Source organism: Salmo salar, chromosome ssa22 (genome assembly GCF_905237065.1).
Source record: "Salmo salar chromosome ssa22, Ssal_v3.1, whole genome shotgun sequence".
Lineage (NCBI taxonomy): Eukaryota > Metazoa > Chordata > Actinopteri > Salmoniformes > Salmonidae > Salmo > Salmo salar.
Genome location: NC_059463.1, coordinates 22,550,502 through 22,573,252, shown reverse-complemented (window position 1 = coordinate 22,573,252; position 22,751 = coordinate 22,550,502). Strand labels below are relative to the sequence as shown.

Sequence of the window (22,751 nt, the reverse complement as noted above, 5' to 3'; positions counted from 1 at the left end):
TTGACATACACTTTTTTCCCCCGCCGACTTCGCCGTCGGCATTCAAAGGGGCATCCGGCTCATTCCCGGAAGGCAGCTCGGTTTCAAAACGAATACAATCCGTTTTAACTCTGGGTAAGCTCCTCTCTATGGGGAAACCCGGGCGAGCTAAATCGAACTCCCTGGCTGGCACAAATTTTTCTCCCGCTGCCGCATACCAAAACAGGAGGGAACAGAACATCAAGTACCACTTTCTCCAAGAACATTAGACATTGTGTAATACTTATGTAATACATTTTAATATCTGAAAAATGCTTTTGTACCTTATACCATCCTACTATAAGCTTATAGAATCCCATAGACCTATTATAAACATGTTAAAGGCAATAGTATAGCCATGTGAATGTTTATTTTGAGGCCGAAGGGATTATATAATACTTTACAACTACTAGTATAGAGAGCAATAGTAATGCCGTCTTTTTGTAGGCACTAACGGAAATTAATGGGATTTTGTAGGGTTTTTGGATGAATCCGGAAAAGAAGGTCTGTTGTAAACACAGGCTTTGTAGACCTATACGTTTTGTTCTCTGAGATAATATTCATCGGCTAACATCACTTTTTGTGAATTTTGAAGCATTTACGTAATCAAAATAAGCACATAATGGCTTCAAAATTCATACAGGTCATGTTTTAACTGACTGTTATAATAATAATAATAATAATAATAATAATAATATAGAACAAAATGTATAAGATCTCTTAACCTCATACCTTATTTTCTGCATTCACAATGCCTTAGTAATGGCGGAACGAACCAGAGGTTTCATTTCCGTTTTTTTAGGACTACAGTCTGGCGAGCTATAGTAATGCAGTATTTTTGTAGGCACTAAGTCCTGCATGGCTAGTTGGTCAATTAATGAGGTTTCTGACGGTTTTTTGATGAACACCGAAAATACGGTCTATTGTAAACACATGCTTAGGAGATCTTAGACGTTTTTAGTTCTATGAGATAATCTTAAATCAGCTAACTTTTTGAAGCATTTGTTTAATCAAAACAAGCACATAAAGGCTTAATAATTCATACAGGTAATGTTGACTGACTGATATTATTTCATAGAACAAAACGTATAAGATCTCCTAAGCCTTTGTTACCCTTATACTTTATTTTCGGTGTTTATCCCAAAACGCCATCAACTTTCCCCATAGGAATGTCCGAAAGAACCAGAGGTAACTCATTTCGGTTTTTAGGCCTACAAGCAGACGAGCACTAATTTATGCTTAATGTCGAATGGTTTACTGTAAACTGGGTCCCATCACCATGTGATCTCATCCAATGTTTGTAAACATGCGTCAACCACATGTGATTCCGACGTAGGCAAAATAATTCACCAAGGCCTGGCCAACCAGCAGAAGGGGGAGTGTCAGGGGCGGGCTTCTCGTGTTGCGCTATGGAAAAATCGATGGGGATACTGTAATAATGTGAGGGGTGCTTCATGGAAACAGGTGCTATCCAGTTATTGAAAACATGATCTAACCGAAAGGGTCGCCAAGGGAGGAAAGAAGACATACGTTGAGGTAAGCTATCAGGCTAAATCATAATTTTATTCTAGGAATTACAGAAACGTGTTGCCAATTTCAGTAGCCTAATGCAAACGATGTTGTAACGACACATTTAACTAATACAATGTGTTATCACAAACATCTATAAACAAATCTGATATAGCCTATAATATAGTGATTGTGGATATGGTCCTCTTAAAATGCTCTTCACTTTCAAATAAATATGAAAATGCCAATTTAGTAAACGATACATATAGTGGAGGTAGTAAACTAATCGAATACAATTACCATTCTCAATTATGAGCGACAGGTAAATAGTTACATTTGTCTGCGTCAGAGCGAGTGCTATTGTGACAAATGCAATGGAATCCGGTGGGAATTGTAGCCTACGCCGCAGATACTGGAAACCCTCAGAAACATAGCCTATATTAAGTAATCGGCTTCATGCTATTTGTTTTGGATAGAGGAATGTTAGGCAGGCTAAAACTGTTGGCGACGAGATGGAGCGTGAAGCGGGGATTGGGAATAGGATGCTGCGCAAGAGATGGATGTGCGTAAATAGGAGCGAGGAGGATGTTACGCACTTGCACTTAATATTGGCATGGTCACTACTTATTTCCTCATGGCGGTATAAAACATCAAACACAACAGAGCCCAATAATAAAAACGAGACAGAAAAATAACAAAAAAAGTAGTTGTTTACAAACAAGTTGTTACTGATTAAATGAAGTTACTGTAGACTATAGTCATGTTTATAATAAGTTCGCGTTTATAAAAGGACTATGCGTGCTACTTACTTATATTAATATGAATCTTATGACTGTTATGTGAATGAAGGCCATACTGACATATGTGGTGTTGTGATTGCATGACAGTGCGCACTTGATATACCTAGATGTAAACAAACCAAAACACCATGTAGGATACTTCCCAGGAGTGTAGGGGCGCTGTTGGGCATATTCACATGACTTGACTTTTCTCCATTCGTGGCATTGCTTTATCATCTCCAGTATATAGGCTTCATATTAAGTAGATATTTTTGCACCATATTACAATAATTTACAGACAGAATAATCAACTGAAGGGGCCTAAATGAGCTCAGTTTTATAAATGTGAAAAATAAGAGAAGCGACAGGATTTCTCCTATTCTGTATTGGCATGACGGGATGTACACGTTAAGTCAGTTAGCAGGCTTGCCTCGTTTCTAGTGGGAACATAATTAAATCTACACCTGCCAGAGAAAGCCTTTTTCACAATAGGTCCTCGACAAACCTGTTTGTGATGACACTTATTGTTGACAGTCAAACCACAACCCACTGGGCAAAAACTGGTTGAATCAATATTGTTTCCATGTCATTTCAACCCCAACATTTTATATGACGACGTTGAATCAACATGGAAAACTGATTGAATTTGAAAAAAAGTCATCAACGTAAATGGAATTTAGTATTTTTTTCTCTCAACTTTTAACCTAAATCCAATGACCTTGTGACATTTTTTGTTAATTTCATGTTGAATTCATGTTAGCTGACAACTCAATCAAATGTAAATCAAAACTAGATGATGAACTGACATCTGTGTCCAGTGGGAAGCTTCCCAGCCCTGGCTAATGACCCTAATTATCGATGTCTCGGTCCATCCCACTGCTTCACCTCGGGGGGCAGGTCATGAAACTCCACAGGTGAAAATGATTCATAGTACAGGACCATCACTGATCGTCCCCACCAAGTAGATCTGTCCAGTCACAAAAAAAAAAAAAAAGTCTGTCAGTATGCTTCACACCATAAATCTAGTATGTCAAAAAAGAAAGGTGCATTAAAATAACTTCCCATGTTATAGTCTGAACAGAAAGAAGCATTCAGCAATTGTGCATTAAAAGCTTGCAAGATGCTGTAGACTGACTCGATTATTTTATGTTTCTATACATTTTGATATAAAAACAGCCGTTTCATAAACAATTCAAACGTTGACCATACCCACCCTCTACTGACCAGTTAATGATCTGGCCCACTTTCAGAGACAAGGAAAATCTGTGACATCAACAGCAGTTTTTCTGCTGTTCCAGCCAAACAAACAGAAGCAGACAGACGTGTTTAAGAACAACTTTTCTTAATTTTAAAAAGCTGCAGTATTTCACAATGTTTTTGTTGAGAACTATGAAACAAAAATGTAAATGTGCAATTTAATTTAATTTTGCAAAAGCAGGTGCCATCTCTGTCTGCCAATACTCTGCATCTGTCAATCCGTAGCAATGGCAGGAAAACATCCATACTAAATGTTGTCGTTTACTGCAGGAACTGAATCACATGTAAATTAAATTTAGAGAAAAAAAAGAGACCCTGGCACTTGTCTTTACAATGGAGCCTTATCCCTCCTACATGGAGATGAGAGTTTGGAAGGTGGAATACTGCTGAGAGATGACAGTGCTAAAATTAAACCCCACTGCCTGCTGGATGATGATGTATAAATAGACAAGTTGGAAGAAGCGGTGTTCGTTCACAGGCATCATTATCAGCTCTGCACTTAAAGTGCTGCTGAGGGGAAAAACCTATTGCGCAAATATTATTTTTATTTGCGTCGCTTTGTTATCGTCCCTGTTAATAATACCATTTATTTCCAATACGTCACTGAGATGCAAAACTCCATTAGAGTAATTATCTGCATATACAGCAGTAAATTGCTTCATGTGAAGCCTAGTGAACTCATGGACTACTGACCAAAGTATTTGTACGAAACAGAAAAACCTGCAGATCATTTGTCTTCCACTCTCAGATCATGTGACGTGCAGCTTATATTTCACTACAGGCAGAGCAAGAGGTGGAACAGGATGTAAGCCAACTCTTCCGTCAATAGCCCCACCGCTAACCCCACCCTCCTGCCAGCCAAACACAATGTCACGCTTATCAGCAGCCTGATCAGGTTGTCCACTAATGTAGCTCATCTCTCAGACTCAATTTGTTGCTTTTTCTTTCAGAGTCCCTGGGGAGGTTCTCAGGGCGATGAGGAATGCAATATACCCTCAACACTTCATGCCTCAAACCTTATGTTTTTCCTCTGCCTCACTGCACCTCAGTGAGGTAGTCAAAAAAGCTTTGCTGCGCCATCTCCTTCATCACAGAGTGGCTGTTTCTGCCATCTACCATATAAGTCAATGTGCCCCTTCCTCTTACAATTCTACAAGATATAACATACAAAACATGGGGATAAATTATAATTCTTCATACGATTAACTTTAACAGTTTTGAATGTTATTGTACCTCCATTATCTCATTGCATGCCAGCTAAATTAGGACCTCTAATCTATCAGAGGATAATCTGTCAATGCTTTGTCACCTACCCCCCCCTCCACCATGTTATGCCAGTATGCCTTAAAGTATACATGGCTCTACAAAAATATATGTATCATATAGGCGTTGCAATACCAACTGACACACTTGACAGCCTAAAAAAAAAAGGGCCACACAACGGCCTCCCTGTTTTGGTTTAAAAGTGAACGATGCACCTTTAAAAGCAGTAGACAGTACGGTGACTTGGTAAGCAAAAGCGAACTTAGCTCTGAAGCAGAAAACAGAGCAACTGCGAACAGTACAGAAAGATAGAGAGCGAGAAAAACAAAAGAGGGAAAGAGACCCAATTCACGTTTGACAATGTTGAAGCAGGGAGGAAAGAGAAGATAAAAAATAAATAAAAAACAGGGAGAGGGAAGAAAGAGGAGGTCGCGGTGGCCCTAAAACTAGATGACGGTATAGTGGTGAGGCTGCCAGCCTGACTAGTTCAAGAAGCTGCATTCAATGCGTTTAGGTATACGGGGGAATTCCTGGAACCGCTGAATAAATTCATTGGAGAGACCGTGAGCTTACACACTAGTCTTAAGAGCTTCTGGTTGTGAGTGAGGCTGACTGTCAAACTAAACGTTGTGAAAAAAAGAACACAACCAATCTGTTAATGTAACGGTCATTGTAGTGGAGAATATGGCAAGACGGGTGAGAGATGGGAAATTGTGAGAGGGAGACAGAAGAGGATATTTTGGAATTAGTTATATTCGTTTTTTTACATCGGTAGGGCAACAGCCAGGGTAATTTTATTTTCAATTAGGAAGAACTTTAAAGCCTGTTTACCTTGCTCTCCATTTTTTTTATATGTTTGTATTCATAATTTGTGCTCTACTGCATTGTCATTTGAGATGCTGTCTTCTTTCAGGGAAGAGTGTGGATGCCGGCAGGATGCTGATTATGTGGCAGCCAGATGTTATACTTTGGAATTAATATTCCTGCAGTGAGAGATATTCCTGTTTTCTTCTTATTCCAGATCATTTCTCCTCTGTAATACTCTGACACCTGCAGTGAAACCCTTAATGGGCCAAAAGACTGTATGCTTGTCGAATGGACAGAGGGAGGCTCAGGGGAGGATACAAGGCATGTGTTGATTTTCAGGAAATCCGCAGGAGACCAAGGAGAGCCATGGGAAGCTAGACATCACTTTTTTACTCTGGCCTAGGTTCATCCATGGTGCCAACCAGCTGCACCCTCCCTTCCTACCCACTTTTCCTGCAGTGAGAGCAAGGGTGAGTGGCGTACTTTTCCTGCCAGGAAGTAAGTTGCAGTGTGGCTCTTGGAGGCCTTGACGGATTGATCCCTCTCCTCCTCTGTGCCAGCAGAGCGACCAGCTGGTTATGTGCCTTTTTCTTTCGTCTCTTTCTCCCTGCTCTCGCTCTCTCTGTCTCTCTCCAAGCCCTGTCAGCCAGTCAGGGGAAGGATCCAGGCTATGCTTCCTGGAAGAGCTTCCCTCTTAAAGCAGCATCATAGAGCCCTGTATATCATGGCTCCAGATCAGAGAGTTGTTAACCTTGCTCGCTTGGTGACTCAACATTGGCAGCAGTAGTAATGGGATGGAATACTTCATCATGCAGCAACTGTAACACAGGCTAAGTGGATGCATTTGTCCCCTATTAGTCTAGGGCAGGTGTGTCAAACATATGGCCCCCGGCTCCAATCCGGCCCACAGGTGGTTTGAGTAAACACCCCCCCCCAAAATAGTAAGAAAAACAAAACTTAATATACTTCAAAATGCTTAAAACCAATACAAAACTGTAGAAGTTTCTTGACTGTGTCCAGGTCCCTAATAATCACCTAAATGAAAGCTAGACAATCAGGGAGCATTGAAAATTTAAAAAACGATGGATTCTTTCAAATTTTGACAGCAAGGAAATATAACACATTTCAGTGCGGCCCTCCAGACCTTGTTGAAGACCGAATGCACCCCATGGGGCAATATTTGTTTGACACCCCATGTCTTGTGAGAACTCCTCATTGGAAGTGGAAGATCTAAACCCAATCAGTGACAAGCATCGTTTTTGTTGTTGTATGGGAGAGTCGTGAGATCTTTTATAATGTAGCCTATCCAATGTTGATTGAGAAAGACATATTGTAACCAAGATATTGTGTCCCTAGTTCTGCTTAAAACCTGTTGGGGTGTAGGGGGCAGTATTTTCACGGCCGGATGAAAGACGTACCCAAATTAAACTGGTTACTACTCTGGCCCAGAAACAATAATATGGATATTATTAGTAGATTTGGATAGAAAACGCTGAAGTTTCTAAAAACTGTTTGAATGGTGTCTGTGAGTATAACAGAACTCATATGGCAGACAAAAACCTGAGAAAAATCCAACCAGGAAGTGGAAAGTCTGAGAATTGTAGTTCTTTTGATTCTCTATCGAAACTACAGTTTCTGTGGGGTCACGTTGCACTTCCTAAGGCTTCCATTGGCTGTCAACAGCCTTCAGAAAGTTCTTTCAGCATTCTCCTGTCACTGGGCAGATAATAGGAGCTCAGTCAATCAATGGACTGCCTGTGGACAAAGGGATTGGATATGCGCGATCCCGCGAGGGCGCCATTCCTTCTTTTTCTTCTTGAATGAATATGCCATTGTCCGGTTGGAATATTATCGCAATTTTACGGTTGCATCCAGGAGTAGTCTATAATTATTTAAATAATTGTTATATATTTTGTCAACGTTTATGATGAGTATTTTTGTAAATTGATGTGCACATTCACCAGAGGTTTTGGTGGGAATACATTTTCTGAACATCACGCGCCAATGTAAAATGCTGTTTTTGGATATAAATATGAACTTTATCGAACAAAACATACATGTATTGTGTAACAATGTCCTAGGAGTGTCATCTGATGAAGATCGTCAAAGGTTAGTGCTTCATTTAGCTGTGTTTTGGATTTTATTGACACATGTCCTTGCTTGGAAAAATGGCTGTGTGATTATTTTTGTCTATGTACTCTCCTAACATAATCTAATGTTTTGCTTTCGCTGTAAAGCCTTTTTGAAAATCAGACAATGTGGTTATATCAAGGAGAAGTGGATCTTTAAAATGGTGTAAAATAGTTATGTTTGAGAAAGTTGAATTTTGACATTTTGAATTTGCCGCCCTGATATTTCACTGGCTGTGTCCCGCAGGTGGCTAGCGTCCCACATAGCCCATAGAAGTTAACATACTCTTTCTCTATCCAACTCTGCATGAATCTATTAACCAACATAGGAACTCATTCCTTGAAACATATTCACTCAAACAGTGAAGATGACATCTCTTTTATGTTGTCTCTTGCAGTGCTGACACCCCATGATGGCCAGAAGGGATGGGTGCATTCCAGAATGTTATTAAGAGGAGAGATGGGCCTGCTGTTCTCTACTTGACAACAGGCATCTGTGCAAGGTAATCAAATGGTCTCTCATGCAACAAAGTGGAAATCAAATTCAGCCTTCCCAACAGACTAAGTTCTCTCTACACATGATTCCAAGCAATGAACCTCTGAGATTTAGTTAACTGCACGAAGCCTTTACAGTTTGATTGGCTAAAGAGTCGAGTCATCATATCTATGTCTACATTAATTCATTTACAGTTAGTAGAATATCATTTTACAGTTGAAGTCAGAAGTTTACATACACTTAGGTTGGAGTCATTAAAACTCATTATTCAACCCCTCCACAAATTTCTTGTTAACAAACTATAGTTTTGGCAAGTCGGTTAGGACATCTACTTTGTGCATGACAAGTAATTTTTCCAACAATTGTTTACAGATCATTTCACTTATCATTCACTATATCATTCACTTCCTCCTTGTAAGGTATCCATGATGGTACATGTGCACTTTAGCTTTGGTACCCATCCTGCAAAGGAATAAAAAAGGTCTTAAATCAAAACCTGTTCATACATGACAGTACTTGTAATAATTGACAAATCCAAAAAGGAGAGACGAGAAAAGCTAAAATATGCCAAAAGTGATACGTTGATGACCCTGATGATGGTTGACTTTGTTAAATTTATTTCACCTTTATTTAACCAGGTAGGCCAGTTGAGAACAAGTTCTCATTTACAACTGCGACCTGGCCAAGATAAAGCAAAGCAGTGCGACAAAAACAACAGTAACACATGGGATAAACAAACGTACAGTCAATAACACAATAGAAAAATATATACAGTGTGTGCAAATGTAGTAAGATTAGGGAGGTAAAGCAATAAATAGGCCATAGTGGCAAAATAATTACAAATTAGCATTAACACTGGAGTGGTAGATGTGCAGTAACTGAAACGTTTGTCTATGCACTATCCACATATGCACTTATTAGCCTTTATGATTGGCATCATGCTGTGATGTATTTGAAACCTATGCAACTGTGGCTGATACTGTTCAATAAGTACTGAAAGCAAGGAACAGACAGCACCCACTGTTTATCAACATTTGATAGTAACCATTTTTATTCTGAAACTTCTACAGGGCTGGATGCCTTGGGAGGCCAATGGAGATTCAGACACAGCCCTGACCATAACTTCCCCTGGAAACTGGTTTCAGACGGTGTTTTAGAGTATCAATAACATATCTAGCACCATTTGAAATCAGTGTTCTTGGTGTAAGGAGGACACCATTTAAAGCAGGATGGATGAATGCATACAGTAGGCTTACGGCAGTCTCCTAGTTTCGCACACATTTGGCTAGGTGGTACTGGTGGGGGTTAACATTATTTGTTGACTATCGCATGACAATAAAAACATTCTATTCCGTGTCCAATTATGTAACAATTATGTAAATGTCACACTGGAATATGTTATTCTTGGAATCGCAGCGCCAGCACAACACACCTCCCCAGTGACTGACAGCAACCCCAGGATCACACCTCACCGCCTCACATCATGACCCCTCTTGCCAAGGCTGACTGTTTTCTTTTGGTGTTTAGAGTCTCTTCTATTTCTAGCACCATTTGAAATCAGTTACAATGTAGGGGGAATATCATCTGAACAGAAGATGAAAAAACACCCTTGGTTCCTCCACACAAGTTCTCTTTGATCAAGTCACATCCTTTTTGCTCAAATCTCAAGTAACCTGAGCTAGCTCGTTGTAGGTAGTCAAATGTGATCAAACGCACATCCTCGGTGCAGGGCCCGAAAGAAGTTGGTATAAAAGAAATAGAGCCCGCACACTCATACTGTAGGCTCCACCATGTACCTTTATTAATAAACAAACAACATTTAGATCCTGCGAGGATCTTTGTCAGGTAATTTCACCAGAAGTGTACCACACCCATATTTATAGACACAAGACATGCACCAATTATATGGCTGAGCGATTAGTGCTTTTTGAGGTCCGTTCGGTTTCGGTTCAACTAAGAAAAAAATAATCATGATTTTCAATTTCGATTTTATATATATATATTTTTTTTACATTAAATGCACTATGCATTATGTGGGTTGAATGATGTAAAAACAATACAAGTCCCATGATGGTCATGACTGCCCATGACTGCGTATCACTTATTAACCATCAGTTATTCACATTATTTTAAAGGAGCAATCAGCAGTTGCTACGTCCATTTTGGGACTTATAAATAAATTATATGTACCCATTGATTCTTGAAGAATATAACTTAAATATGCCTCATGAGCTTAGTTTAACTGTCGTACCCCATCAGAACCCAAAATATAAGCTTGTTTTACGCCAACCTTGTAAACAAAGTATACGTAAACAAACATTATATAGACTAAAAACATGGTTAAACTATCATTTTGATATCATGGATGGTCAGTCTTGCATCCATAGCTTTGTCTATGCATTTGAGAGAGGTTACATGTCTCCTGTCCCATCCCTAGGCTTCTTACAACAACAACGGGTGAGGAGGAGCTTTGTTTTGTTTCAACTGCTGATTGCCGTTTTAATAAAAGATTTCAGCTGTGTATATTACATTTTTATTATTTGATGACTTTATTATTTAATTCCAGGTATACAGCTCATCTATTTAGCACTGCTGCCTATGCCTTCCTACAAAAAAAAATAAATAAATAAAATTAAAAAAAAAATCGCATTTTTAGTAGTTCTTCAAAGTAAATAAGGCATACTTTTATGACTGCTGAATTCCAACTATCAATCACCTAAATTATGTTTTCAGGTAGATACCTCAAAGAAAGTGTTCTCTCTGTATCCCCTCTTGATCGTGCATTCTTCTGTCTCGAGTAGCAGGCATAAAAGAAACTGACCGGACAAGTAGCCGTACACTGGATCATGGCAATTGTAGTTAATTATCACGTTTACTGCGCTAAAATACACTACATGACCAAAAGTATGTGGACACCAGCTCGTCAAACATCTCATTCCAAAATCATGGGCATTAATATGGAGTTAGTCCCCTTTGATGCTATAACAGTCTCCACTCTTCTGGGAAGGTTGTCCACCAGATGTTAGAACATTGATGCATGGACTTGCTTCTAGTCAGCCACAAGAGCATTAGTAAGGTCGGGCAATGATGTTGGGTGATTAGGCCTGGATCACAGTCGGCATTCCAATTCATCCCAAATATGTTCAAAGGGGTTGAGGTCAGAGCTCTGTGCAGGCCAGTCAAGTTCTTCCACACCGATCTCAAGAAACCATTTCTGTATGGAGTCATAGCTTTAAAAATGGACCAATAGAAGTATAAAGAGGGGTTCCTGCAGATGCAGGAATGCCCACATGCAGGAATGACCGAACTGCAGGCTGCAGTTGCACCCTTCTCCTACGCAAAGGGAACGTATGTGCCTCATAGTCCATAGCTTGAAAAAATTAAGAAAAACTGCAATATTACGGTTTGTCCCTCAATACACCGTAGCAACAATACGGCCAGTATGCATTAATACATACACACACGATGACTGATAAGGGGCACTGTGTTGAAGCCACCGTGCCACTCCCTCACCATTGTAAAAAAAAATATATTTTGTAAGCTATAGAAATGCATTCATTGAGTCTATTGCAGACCTTAATGCATACTTTTACTACATTATATTATGTGAGCTAAATATACAAATAAAAACATTAAAACGTAACATTTTGGGAGATTACTAATGTTACAGTTCCCACTACAAGTAAATACATGTAATTTCTTTGACATTTCATTAAAATACAGTGCCTTCAGAAAGTATTCACTCCCCATGACTCTTTTCACATGTTGTTGGAAATCATTGAATTGAAATACTGTAGAATTCCATTCATTCTTATGGAGGACTGCTCCTACTTGGGAGTGCCAATATGGCCAACCGGTGGCTTCAGAGCCTCCCAATGGCCAATACATAGCATCAGCAAAACAGGGTTCATATACAGTACCTTCGGAAAGTGTTCAGACCCCTTGAATTTTTCCGTATTTTGTTACATTACAGCCTTATTCTAAAATTGATTTTAAAAAATCTGCAATCTACACACAATATCCCATAATGACAAAGTGAAAACAGGTTTTTAGAAATGTTTACAAATTTATTACAAATAAAAACAGAAATTATTTACATAAGTATTCAGACCCTTTGCTATGAGACTCAAAATTGAGCTCAAGTGTATCCTGTTTCCATTGAGCTATTTCTACAACTTGGGAGTCCACCTGTGGTAAATTCAACTGATTGGACATGATTTGGAAAGGCACACACCTGTCTATATAAAGGTCCCACAGTTGACAGTGTATGTCAGAGCAAAAACCAAGCCATGACGTCAAAAGAAGTCCATAGAGCTCTGAGACAGGATTGTGTCGAGGCAAAGATCTGGGGAAGGGTACAGAAACATTTCTGCAGCAGGTTGCCAAGAACACAGTGGCCTTCGTCATTCTTAAATGGAAGAAGTTTGGAACCACCAAGACTAGAGCTGGCCGCCCAGCCAAACTGAGCAATCAGGGGAGAAAGGCCTTGGATCAGGGAGGTGACCAAGAACCCGATGGTCACTCTGAAAGAGCTCCAGAGATCAGCATCATGCTGTGGGGATGTTTTTTCGCGGCAGGGACTGGGAGACTAGTCAGGATAGAGGCAAAGACGAAACAGAGACAGAAAGAGAGACAGAGATACTTGATAAAAGCCTGCTCCAGCGCGTTCAGGACCTCAGAATGGGGCGAAGGTTCGCCTTCCAACAGGACAACGACCCTGAGCACAGCCAAGACAACGCAGGAGTGGCTTCAGGACAAGTCTGAATGTCCTTGAGTGGCCCAGCCAGAGCCCTGACTTAAACCAGATCGAACATCTCTGGAGAGACCTGAAAATAGCTGTGGAGCGATACTCCCCATTCAACCTGACAGAGCTTGAGAGGATCTGCAGAGAAGAATAGTAGAAACTCCGCAAATATAGGTGTGCCAAGCTTGTAGCGTCTTACCCAAGAAGACTCGAGGCTGTAATTGCTGACAATGGTGCTTCAACAAAGCACTGAGTAAAGGGTCTGAATACTTATGTAAATGTGATAGCAAATTTATCAACTATAAAAAACGAACATTTCTAAAAACCTGTTTTTGCTTTGTCATTATGTGGTATTGTGTGTAGATTCATGAGGGGAAAAAATATTGAATACGTTTTAGTGTGTGAGTGTAAGACTGTGCAAAGCTTTCATCAAGGCAAAGGGTGGCTACTTTGAACAATCTAAAATATTTTGATTTGTTTAACACTTTTTGGTTACTACATGAATCCATATGTGTTATTTCATAGTTTTGATGTCTTCACTGTTATTCTACAATGTAGAAAATAGTAAAAATAAAGAAAACCCTTGAATGAGTAGGTGTGGCTCAACTGTTGACTGGTACTGTATGTTTCCCAAGTGCTGGGTGTTTGAAAATGTTCTCGTATAACAAAAACATATTAAAAAAAGAAAAGAAAAATAGAATGAATATCAATAGTCAGGTGGTTTATGCCTACTAGTTGAATATCCTTACCATCAGCTTACTCTATATATAAACAATTGTGAGTCCCTCTACCATCTCTGCCTACCGTTGCACAATACTAAAATGTCAAAAATTATATTTGATTCCTGCAGCATTTAATATCCAATGCTTATTTGTATGCCTTATTCAAAACTGTCCATGAATGGCTACAAAAATACATTTAGGGAAATAATAAAATACATTTAGGGAATAACAGTACTGTTCTTGCTGACAATGTTTTTTTCCCCGTACTTTATTTTGGCATTAATAGTGTCACATCAGTTTGCAAACAATGTACAAAAATTATAATTTAGTTAATAGAGCTGCATACAAACATACAAAACGCAGGTGTCAATAGAGCTGCATACAAAACGCAGGTGTTTCAGCCTAGCTCAGGTAAAACAAATAATAAAAAAGGGCCCATCCAAGAAGGCTCAAGGTCATTGGCCACAGATAACATGATTTGACTTCATTTTATATGTACCATAGCTTTGATTGGACTGATCATGTCAACATCATAATTCCAAAATCTTAGCTAGACAAGCGGTCATAATCATGAATCATGTCGACAATCTACTGGCAAATCCTTTTCAATCCTTGTCATATGAAGAGAAATTTATAGACAAAATGTATCGGTGCTCATCGGCCATTATGACATAATGGTGCATAATAGTGCTCCATGGTGCAGAAAATAAATATCTGCTGTTGGGACAGGTTTATGTAGGCCCTAATAGTTTGCGGGCACCGTTTGTCACCGTTATAGTGCAATTAATGTATTGTTGAGTGTTGAGGCTTTGCTGGCATGCGTCCCCCGTTTTTTTTTGGGGGGGTATCAAAATGACTTGGGAGCACAGTTCAAAAGTTAACGCGCTAATTAGTCAAATAAAGGCAGTAGTTTTCAATGCGTGAGATATGAGGTGAACCGTGAGAGCGTGAGAAGCGGGTGAAATGCGTGAGAGTTAGCAGCCCTGTCTTATAAAACAGCTCAACTAGCAATGCTAAGGTTTTGGTAAAAGTGGCCGTAACAAGCAAAGGATCATGATTTTCATCCTGCCCGAGCCTGTCGACCCGTGATTGGTCTATGTCAGCACGTGGTCCTGTGTCACGACAAATATAGTAGTCAGAATGGATCACTATTTAAAGATGCACCAAAATATGTTTTATAACTAACCCATGATGGACCACAGTCTGTCTTCGTCGCCCCCTCATGTCTACTTCTAGTTAATATAAAGCATCCACAAGCTACCGGTGGCTGAAAACACAATCATTGCGGGATGAACAAGTGACGAATTTCCAACCATGGACGTTCCATTTAAAAATCATTCCTACCTCCCTCGCCCTGCAAGAGTATACTCGTCAGACGTCATCAGAAGTGTCCACTTAATTTGATGGCCGAGGGGATAGGGTGTGTCTTTTAAGTGTTTGGAATGCATCCTACGTCCTCAAGGGGTGCACGTTTTGGAATTGCCCGAACACTAAGCAGCGGATTCAAATAACCAACTCATTATCAAGTTTTGATTATTTTTATTAGGCTGTGTAGTGCTAGGGCAAAAACCAAAACGTGCACCCGGGGTCCCAGTACCGAGTTTGGGAAACCCTGGTGTAGAGCATCGTTGTAGCATCTAAACCGCTGTGAAATATACTTCTCATAACCAAAAATATTGTATTTTCAGCTGGTGTATAAAACCGAAAGAAAAAGACAAAATACGAAACTTACGAACGGGAAGCATATACATAGCGCACATAGAACAGATCTTCCACTTCTTAGACTTGATTTCAATGACTGACATATCTTTGTATATACATTTGGTCAGGTCGTCCAAAAGTTACATATTGCAGCTTTAATTCAAGTCTCGATTTGTTGCGAATTTTGAAATAATTCACCGTGGAGATCAAACTTGATCATAATAAATGAACAGTGCTAGGTTGCTATGCAGTAGCCGACCAGCAGAGCTTGTTACCTCACGCTCCAGGTTACTGGAGGCCCAGTCTAGATTCTGAGTTAATGGGCACAGACATCTCACATTGGCTTCAGGAGCCAGTTGGTTAGATATGATTCCACCATGGGCAACAATAGCTGGCTACTAGTTCGTTTACACCTAAATATGTTCACATCATAGTTAGTTTATCCACTGACCACCGCATTTAGGAGGATGGCTAAATGACTGAAAGTAGTTAGTGAGCTCACTGGTCAGGCAGCCACTACTAGCCAACTCATCTTGGATTTCGTAATTCTTTGATACATCTGGGTCAATTTGCTCATTAAAAACTACAGTTTGTGGAAAGGTCAAAATAGCAATTAGTGAACTCGTTTTATGAATGTTCAGAGAGTGAAATTAAAATAGATTGGTAGCTAACTGGTGAGGCTTTTATTTATTTCATAATTAAGCTGAAGCGGGGGTTGCCACGTTGTTCTGTCCTTACCACAACCTTAGACAGCTATGCTGCGCATCCACAAACCCAAGAAGGCTAAACCAATCCTCCAACGTAATTCATGAATATTAATGACTATCTATTAAGAACAAATTCTTATTTATAATGATGGCCTACCAAAAGGCAAAAAGCCTCCTTCAGGGGACTGGGAAAAAAATTAAAATATAGGACATAACACACATCACAACACTACATAAAGAGAGACCTAAGACAACATAGCATGGCAGCAACATGAGAACACAACATGACAACTACATGGTAGCAACAACATGGTAGCAGCACAAAACATGGTACAAACGTTATTGGGCACAGACAACAGCACAAAGGGCAAGAAGGTAGAGACAACAATACATCACGCGAAGCAGCCACAACTGTCAGTAAGAGTGTCGATAATTGAGTCTTTGAATGAAGATATGGAAAAACTGTCCAGTTTGAGTGTTTTTTGCAGCTCGTCCCAGTCGCTAGCTGCAGCGAACTGAAAAGAGGAGTGACCTGGGACCTTTGACAGAATGTGACTGACTTAACTGGTGTTGGATGTGGAGGATGAGGGCTGCAGTAGGTATCTCAGATAGGGGGAATTGAGTTCTAAGGGTTTTATAAATAAGCATCAACCATTGCAACAAGTATACAGAGATGACCAGTTTACAGAGGAGTATAGAGTGCAGGAGTGGATCTATTTTCCTTAGCCCTACCCTTTGATAACCTAACGTAGCAGGCATAAAAAGATGCCTGAGCAAAGTTCCCACATCCATTTTTTGGGGGAAATGAAACAGTGGCGTAAAGCAAAGATAAGTAGTACTTCAAAGTATGTTTAAGTAGTTTTGGGGGGCATCTGTACTTTACAATTGATATTTTTTGACAACTTTGACTTTTACTCCAGTACATTTGTAATTAAAGTATGTACTTTATACTCCCATACATTTTCCCCCCGACACCCAAATGTATTCTTTACATTTCGAATGCTCAGGCAGGACAGCATTATGGTCCAATCAACACGTTGTCATCCCTACTGCCTCTGATCTGTCAGACTCACTAAACACAAATACTGCTTTTGTAAATTATGGCTGAGTGTTGCAGTGTGCCCCTGGCTGCCTGTAAATAGAAGAAGAAGAAGAGAATCCTGCCATCTGGTTTGCTTAATATAAGGAATTTGATTAGCTTTTACTCTTTCTCAAGTATGACAACTGAGTACTTATTCCACCTCTGAGGGGTACTTAAGTACATTTAAAGCAGATACTATTTGACTTTTACTCAAGTAGTATTTTACTGGATGACTTTCACTTGTACTTGAGTCATGTTCTATTAAGGTATCTTTACTTAATACTCAATTATGACAATCGAGTACTTTTTCCACCACTGAAACGGAAGTTAGGTTGAAAATACTGTAACCCTGAAAACTGTATGTTAGGGTTTCTGGCGACCCCACATAGACTAAAATGCGATTTATGGTCATTCCGACATCTGCATTGGCTGTACAGCATTTACTGAGAGGAGGCCTCTGCAGAAGTCAGGGCATTCATACGCGCTTCGCAGAGCAAAGCTGTTGTGAAGGAAGTAGTCAAGAAAGAGTGTGTGTTTATACAGGACATACCGCATCCACTTACCATCAACCAGATACTGCAGATACCGCATTGTTACAAGAGTTGAGGGTAAAGGCACTGCGGTCGGTCAATCAATACAATGTCTGCATTGGTCGTTCAGCGTTTACGGTAATATGGCCTCTGCACAAGTCAGGGCATTCATACTTCTTGAGCGTCACGGAGCAGCGCAGAGCTGTTGAAGGAAGTTGTCAAGGAAGTGAGTTTGTGTTTATCCAGGACCTCCCGCCCTCACCTACCATCAACCAATCATGTCAATGCGGAGCTATACTGAGCCCTCCACATTGTTAAACATTTGAGAGGCTCACGGTGATGCGGTACAGAACTCAATTTGGCCTATGCATGCCTTCGAAGCAGTGGTGATTTTAGCGTGTAAATCTTGGCGGGGCTAACTCAAATACATTATTTTGATGCATGCCAGCAAAGCCACTACACAACAACACATTAATTGCACTATAACGGTGCCCACAAACTATTAGGGCCTATATAAAGCTGTCCCAACAGCAGAGATTTCTTTTCAGCACCATGGAGTGAATACTTACCACTGCTACACCTGGCTACCAGCGAAGCCTTGTCTGGCAGCGAAACAGTTCATTCAGCCTCATTTTAGCTTATATGGCTGAATTGCTTTAAAAAAAAAAGTGGTTTCTACTGACAATTGAGATGTACAAACTGGCATGAGGGAACAATGAGCGGATAAGAGGCAATCTGTAATTTCGATTAAGACATTAATGAGCGAGCTAAAACGGACGTAGTTCAACACTTTCGAATTCAGAAGTGTAACAGTTTTGCTTCCGTCCCTCTCCTCGCCCCAGAGACTCACTGCACACATCAACAACTGACACCCTACGAAGTATCGTTACTTATCGCTCCACAAAAGCCACGGCCCTTGCAGAGCAAGGGAAATAAACTCAAGGTGAGTGACGTCACCGATTGAAACGCTATTAGCGCGTACCCCGTTAACTAGCTATCCATTTCACATCGGTTACACTACTAAGAGGCTAGATCTGCATTTTGGAGGTGCCTTGCTCAAGAAAGCAAAAAAAGAGACCATGTTTGTGTGGCTTTATTAACTCAATTATTATTTTAAAAATTATATTGTTTGCAAACTGATATGTGACACGTAGTAATGCCAAAATAACATGCAATATATATATATATATATATATATTATGCTAAACAGCTGGAGCTCTGCCTGATTTGTAACTATTAAAATAATTTTGTCAAACAGATTGTAAACTCAAATGCGTACGTTTGCTTCTAGAGTGGGAAAAATAGAAGTAGAGTTTGGTTAGGTGTAGGGGCAGATTTACGTAATGTTGTCTTCGGGAGATTTTATTATCTATTTACTTTATTTAGTCTGATCAGTGGAACAATTCTAATTCTTAACACTGGGCTAAAATATAGGGTAATTTATTTTCTTGTCAGCAAGAACACTACTGTTATTCCCCAAACGTATTTTATTATTCCACTTCTTCACAATTTTTCCAGTGTAACCACATATTTGAATTCTGATATGCCTACTTGTTTCTTTGAAAATGAATGATGAGACTATGCAATGCAATGGCGTCACACCATCCAAATGGCACATCCGGCAGCATGTTCAAATCAAACAGAAATTGGCTCTTACAAAATTTGAGAGGCGAAAAGCGATGCGGTACAAAGCTCAATTTGAGGCTCCGCGATTGCGTCACACCATCCATACGGCGCCTCCGACCAAATTTTCGGATCAAGCAGAAATAAACTCGTACACAATGATGCGGTATGGAGCTTGATTTGGCATCTGCAAGCCTGTGGAGGCTCCGCAATTGAGTCAAACCCTCTGTACGGAGCCTCCGAACCACATTGCCAGATCAATCATGAATCGGTTTGAACCCTTTGCAAACATTTTGTGCAGTTTGCAGATGTATCACTACCAACTCATGCTACTAAGAAATACCACAAGGTGGCAGCCGTTCACCGTGAAAAGACAGGCAATTCATACACTTGTTAGTTCTATCATGGCCAAACTGTAGTCGATGACGGGCTATGGGAAAGTCTAGCCCAACCTTCCTTTTATGTTATTTTCATAGGTAGACTGGCTCTGACAGCCAAAACAGCCAAATACTCCAGCTACACATGAATCGATTCTCAATTGCGATACGGTTCTAGTATTTCATACCACATGAAAATAATTTCACAAGTGCAAAATATACACTTACTGTACATGGTTTTACCCGGCTTTAACACAGTTGCAGCATACTGTATTTTTCAGTGACAGCACCGTTGTCAAGGCCTTCTTCCGTTACGCACAGGGGTTCGGAGCATGCTAGGTAGCTAATTAGCAAAGGTGGTCCCTCTGGGAATGCGGTCCAAACACTTAAAAGACACACCCTATCCCCTCAACCCTCAAATTAAGTGGACACTTCTGATGACGTATCATGGCGTCTGATGAGTTGAACTTGCAGGGCGAGGGAAGAATTCATTGATTTTAAATGGACCACTATTGCCCGGAGCATGCTAGGCTATCACTCGTTCATACCAAGGATATGTTTTCTGTCATCATGGAACTGTTATGTGTGCCTTATATGCGCTACAGTCAATTATGATTGCATTTCATATCTTGGCTAGAAGACAACGCCTCCCTCCGCAGACATCGAATGTTAGCCATCCTAGTATATCAGGTAAATCGAAAATTACAATGTATAAGTGTGATGTCAAGGAAAGTTATATGCGCAAGCTAACGTTTCCAAAAGCCAACCAAACAAAGACATCATTACTTTTATGTGTTTGAGCCGTCATGTGCATTAGTAGCATAATTTCTAACTTGTTTACATTCGTTTCTACTTACACTTGCATGCTGACTTCTCCATAGTAATGATTGTTTTACATTTTGCCTGACTTAGCGGATGTACAATAATCGCAAATTGAATTATGGGGCTTTTCAGGCCCCGGAGTGAACATAATTGTACACTCGCAAACTCGATCAAAAATGAGGGCTGAGGGGCTTACGTTGTCAACTTTCCTTGATTGGCTAATCATTTGGACCAACGACAAAGATGGCCGCGGGGATTCCCTCAAGTGCATAAGGCGAGGGTAAGTGGAGGAGTGTGTGTCTTTTATGAGTTTGAAACGCAGCCTCGGTCTTCCATAAACACGAGCTGTAACATGGATATATGGCCGTGTGGGAACACTAGCCCTACCCCTACAAAGGTGAGTATCAATTTAACAAAAATTATTTATCGCTGATATGATCATATTGCTTAACAAAAGACATGTGTAAGGCAATGGAACAGAGTCATGATCAAGAGCTAGGGAAAGTCTATAATCAGGTTAATTGACACACAAAGATGAATGTAAAATGGCAGGAATATAATTTGGTTAATTTGTTTAATCCAAAAGTATTTATTATTGTTTGTTTTATTAACCCTCTTTCAACTGCTATGCAGTAGCCTACTGTTTGGAAGCAGTTGGGGTCAACTGTTACATCGCATGTTGTCCTCCCTCCATCCAACCAGATGACAAAGCAGTCTCTTATCTACTCCAACACGCTGTACTACCGCTCCAGCAGTTCTGTCGTTATTGTTCACACAGCAGTTGGTGTCCTTAAAAATACTGATTAAGGCCAGAGGCTAAAATGACCTTTTTGCATGTTCTTATCTATTTTGAGATTTTTTAGTATGTTGGTCCATTAATATTATTATTAAAAAATAAAAAGTTAAAATGATGATAAATGTTAATTGTCATTAGTTTATCATGCCACCATCATCAAAATGTCATAAATTATAACCACTTTTAAATGGACATACATCTGTAATTTCAAAGCTCACTACAATGAATCACACATCATTTACAATCCCATTTCATAGAGAATATTAGACTATATATGTATTAACTTATTTCGAAGAGATGGTGATTGGGTCTAAACGTGTTTGACGTTTGGTTGTCTAAATTCACTGTCCTTGTCTTTAACTGTTATTTCCCGAAAGTCAGACTTTTCCCATATGCCAACACATTTTTCTAAGCCTCAGAAGCATCTGCATTCATCAAATTTGCATGGCTATCCTTAGAATTATTCTCCATACTTATCCATAGGGAATTGTTGATATGTTGTCAATCTTATTCTACATTACATTTACTTCTGAAAAAAATCATTTTATGTACCTTTCTTTAGTATTTTACAGATAGAAAGATGAAAAAAGTATGCATCCACAATGTGTAAGCCCGGTCCTGGAGTGTCTTAACAAAATTAAATCAAAATATTTAGACTGACTGCATCCAGTGTACAGAAACATTTATTTGTGTAATATGCTACACGGAGCCCAGCCAATCCATCACGACTGGTCTGCCGACGTAAACGTCCGAGGTGGTTTCAACAGGCTCTTCCGTTGCGACGTCGCCAGAGGCCCATCTGCTAGCCCCGGCCCGCTAGCTATCTGAATCGCCGTGTCTGCAGCTCGCCTAGCGTAGCAGCGACTACTGAATCGGCTCCCTGACTCATCTATTGCTAGTCATTGGACTCTATGATCACTCGGCTACACATGCCTCTCCCTAATGTCAATATGCCTTGTCTATTGCTGTTTTGGTTAGTGATTGTCTTATTTCACTGTAGAGCCCCCAGCCCTGCCCAATATGCCTTCGATAGCCCTTTTGTTCCACCCACCACACATGCTATGACCTTAACTGGTGCCTCTAGAGACAAAACCTCTCTCATCGTCACTCAATGCCTAGGTTTACCTCCACTGTACTCACATCCTACGATTCCCTTGTCTGTACATTATGCCTTGAATATATTCTTCCACGCCCAGAAATCTTCTCCTTTTACTCACTCTGTTCCAAACGCACTAGACAACCAGTTCTTATAGCCTTTAGCCGTACCCTTATCCTACCCCTCCTCTGTTCCTATGGTGATTTAGAGGTTAACCCAGGCCCTGCAGCCCCCAGCACCACTCCCATTCCCCAGGCACTCTCATTTGTTGACTTCTGAAACCGTAAAAGCCTT

At 40.1% G+C, this 22,751-nt stretch overlaps 2 long non-coding RNA genes across 2 annotated transcripts; one reads left to right on the top strand and one right to left on the bottom strand.

Annotated features, from left to right (window-relative positions):
• Positions 1–1,562: 1,562 nt before the first annotated feature.
• Positions 1,563–18,236, bottom strand: LOC123729692 (uncharacterized). The gene is made up of 2 exons (XR_006761384.1): positions 17,777–18,236; positions 1,563–3,273 (listed from the first exon to the last, which is right to left on the bottom strand). It is a non-coding gene; the product is annotated as an uncharacterized lncRNA (long non-coding RNA).
• A 1,907-nt stretch (positions 18,237–20,143) lies between these two features.
• Positions 20,144–21,476, top strand: LOC123729693 (uncharacterized). Its single transcript, XR_006761385.1, has 2 exons — positions 20,144–20,433; positions 20,698–21,476. It is a non-coding gene; the product is annotated as an uncharacterized lncRNA (long non-coding RNA).
• The last annotated feature ends 1,275 nt before the right edge of the window (positions 21,477–22,751 follow it).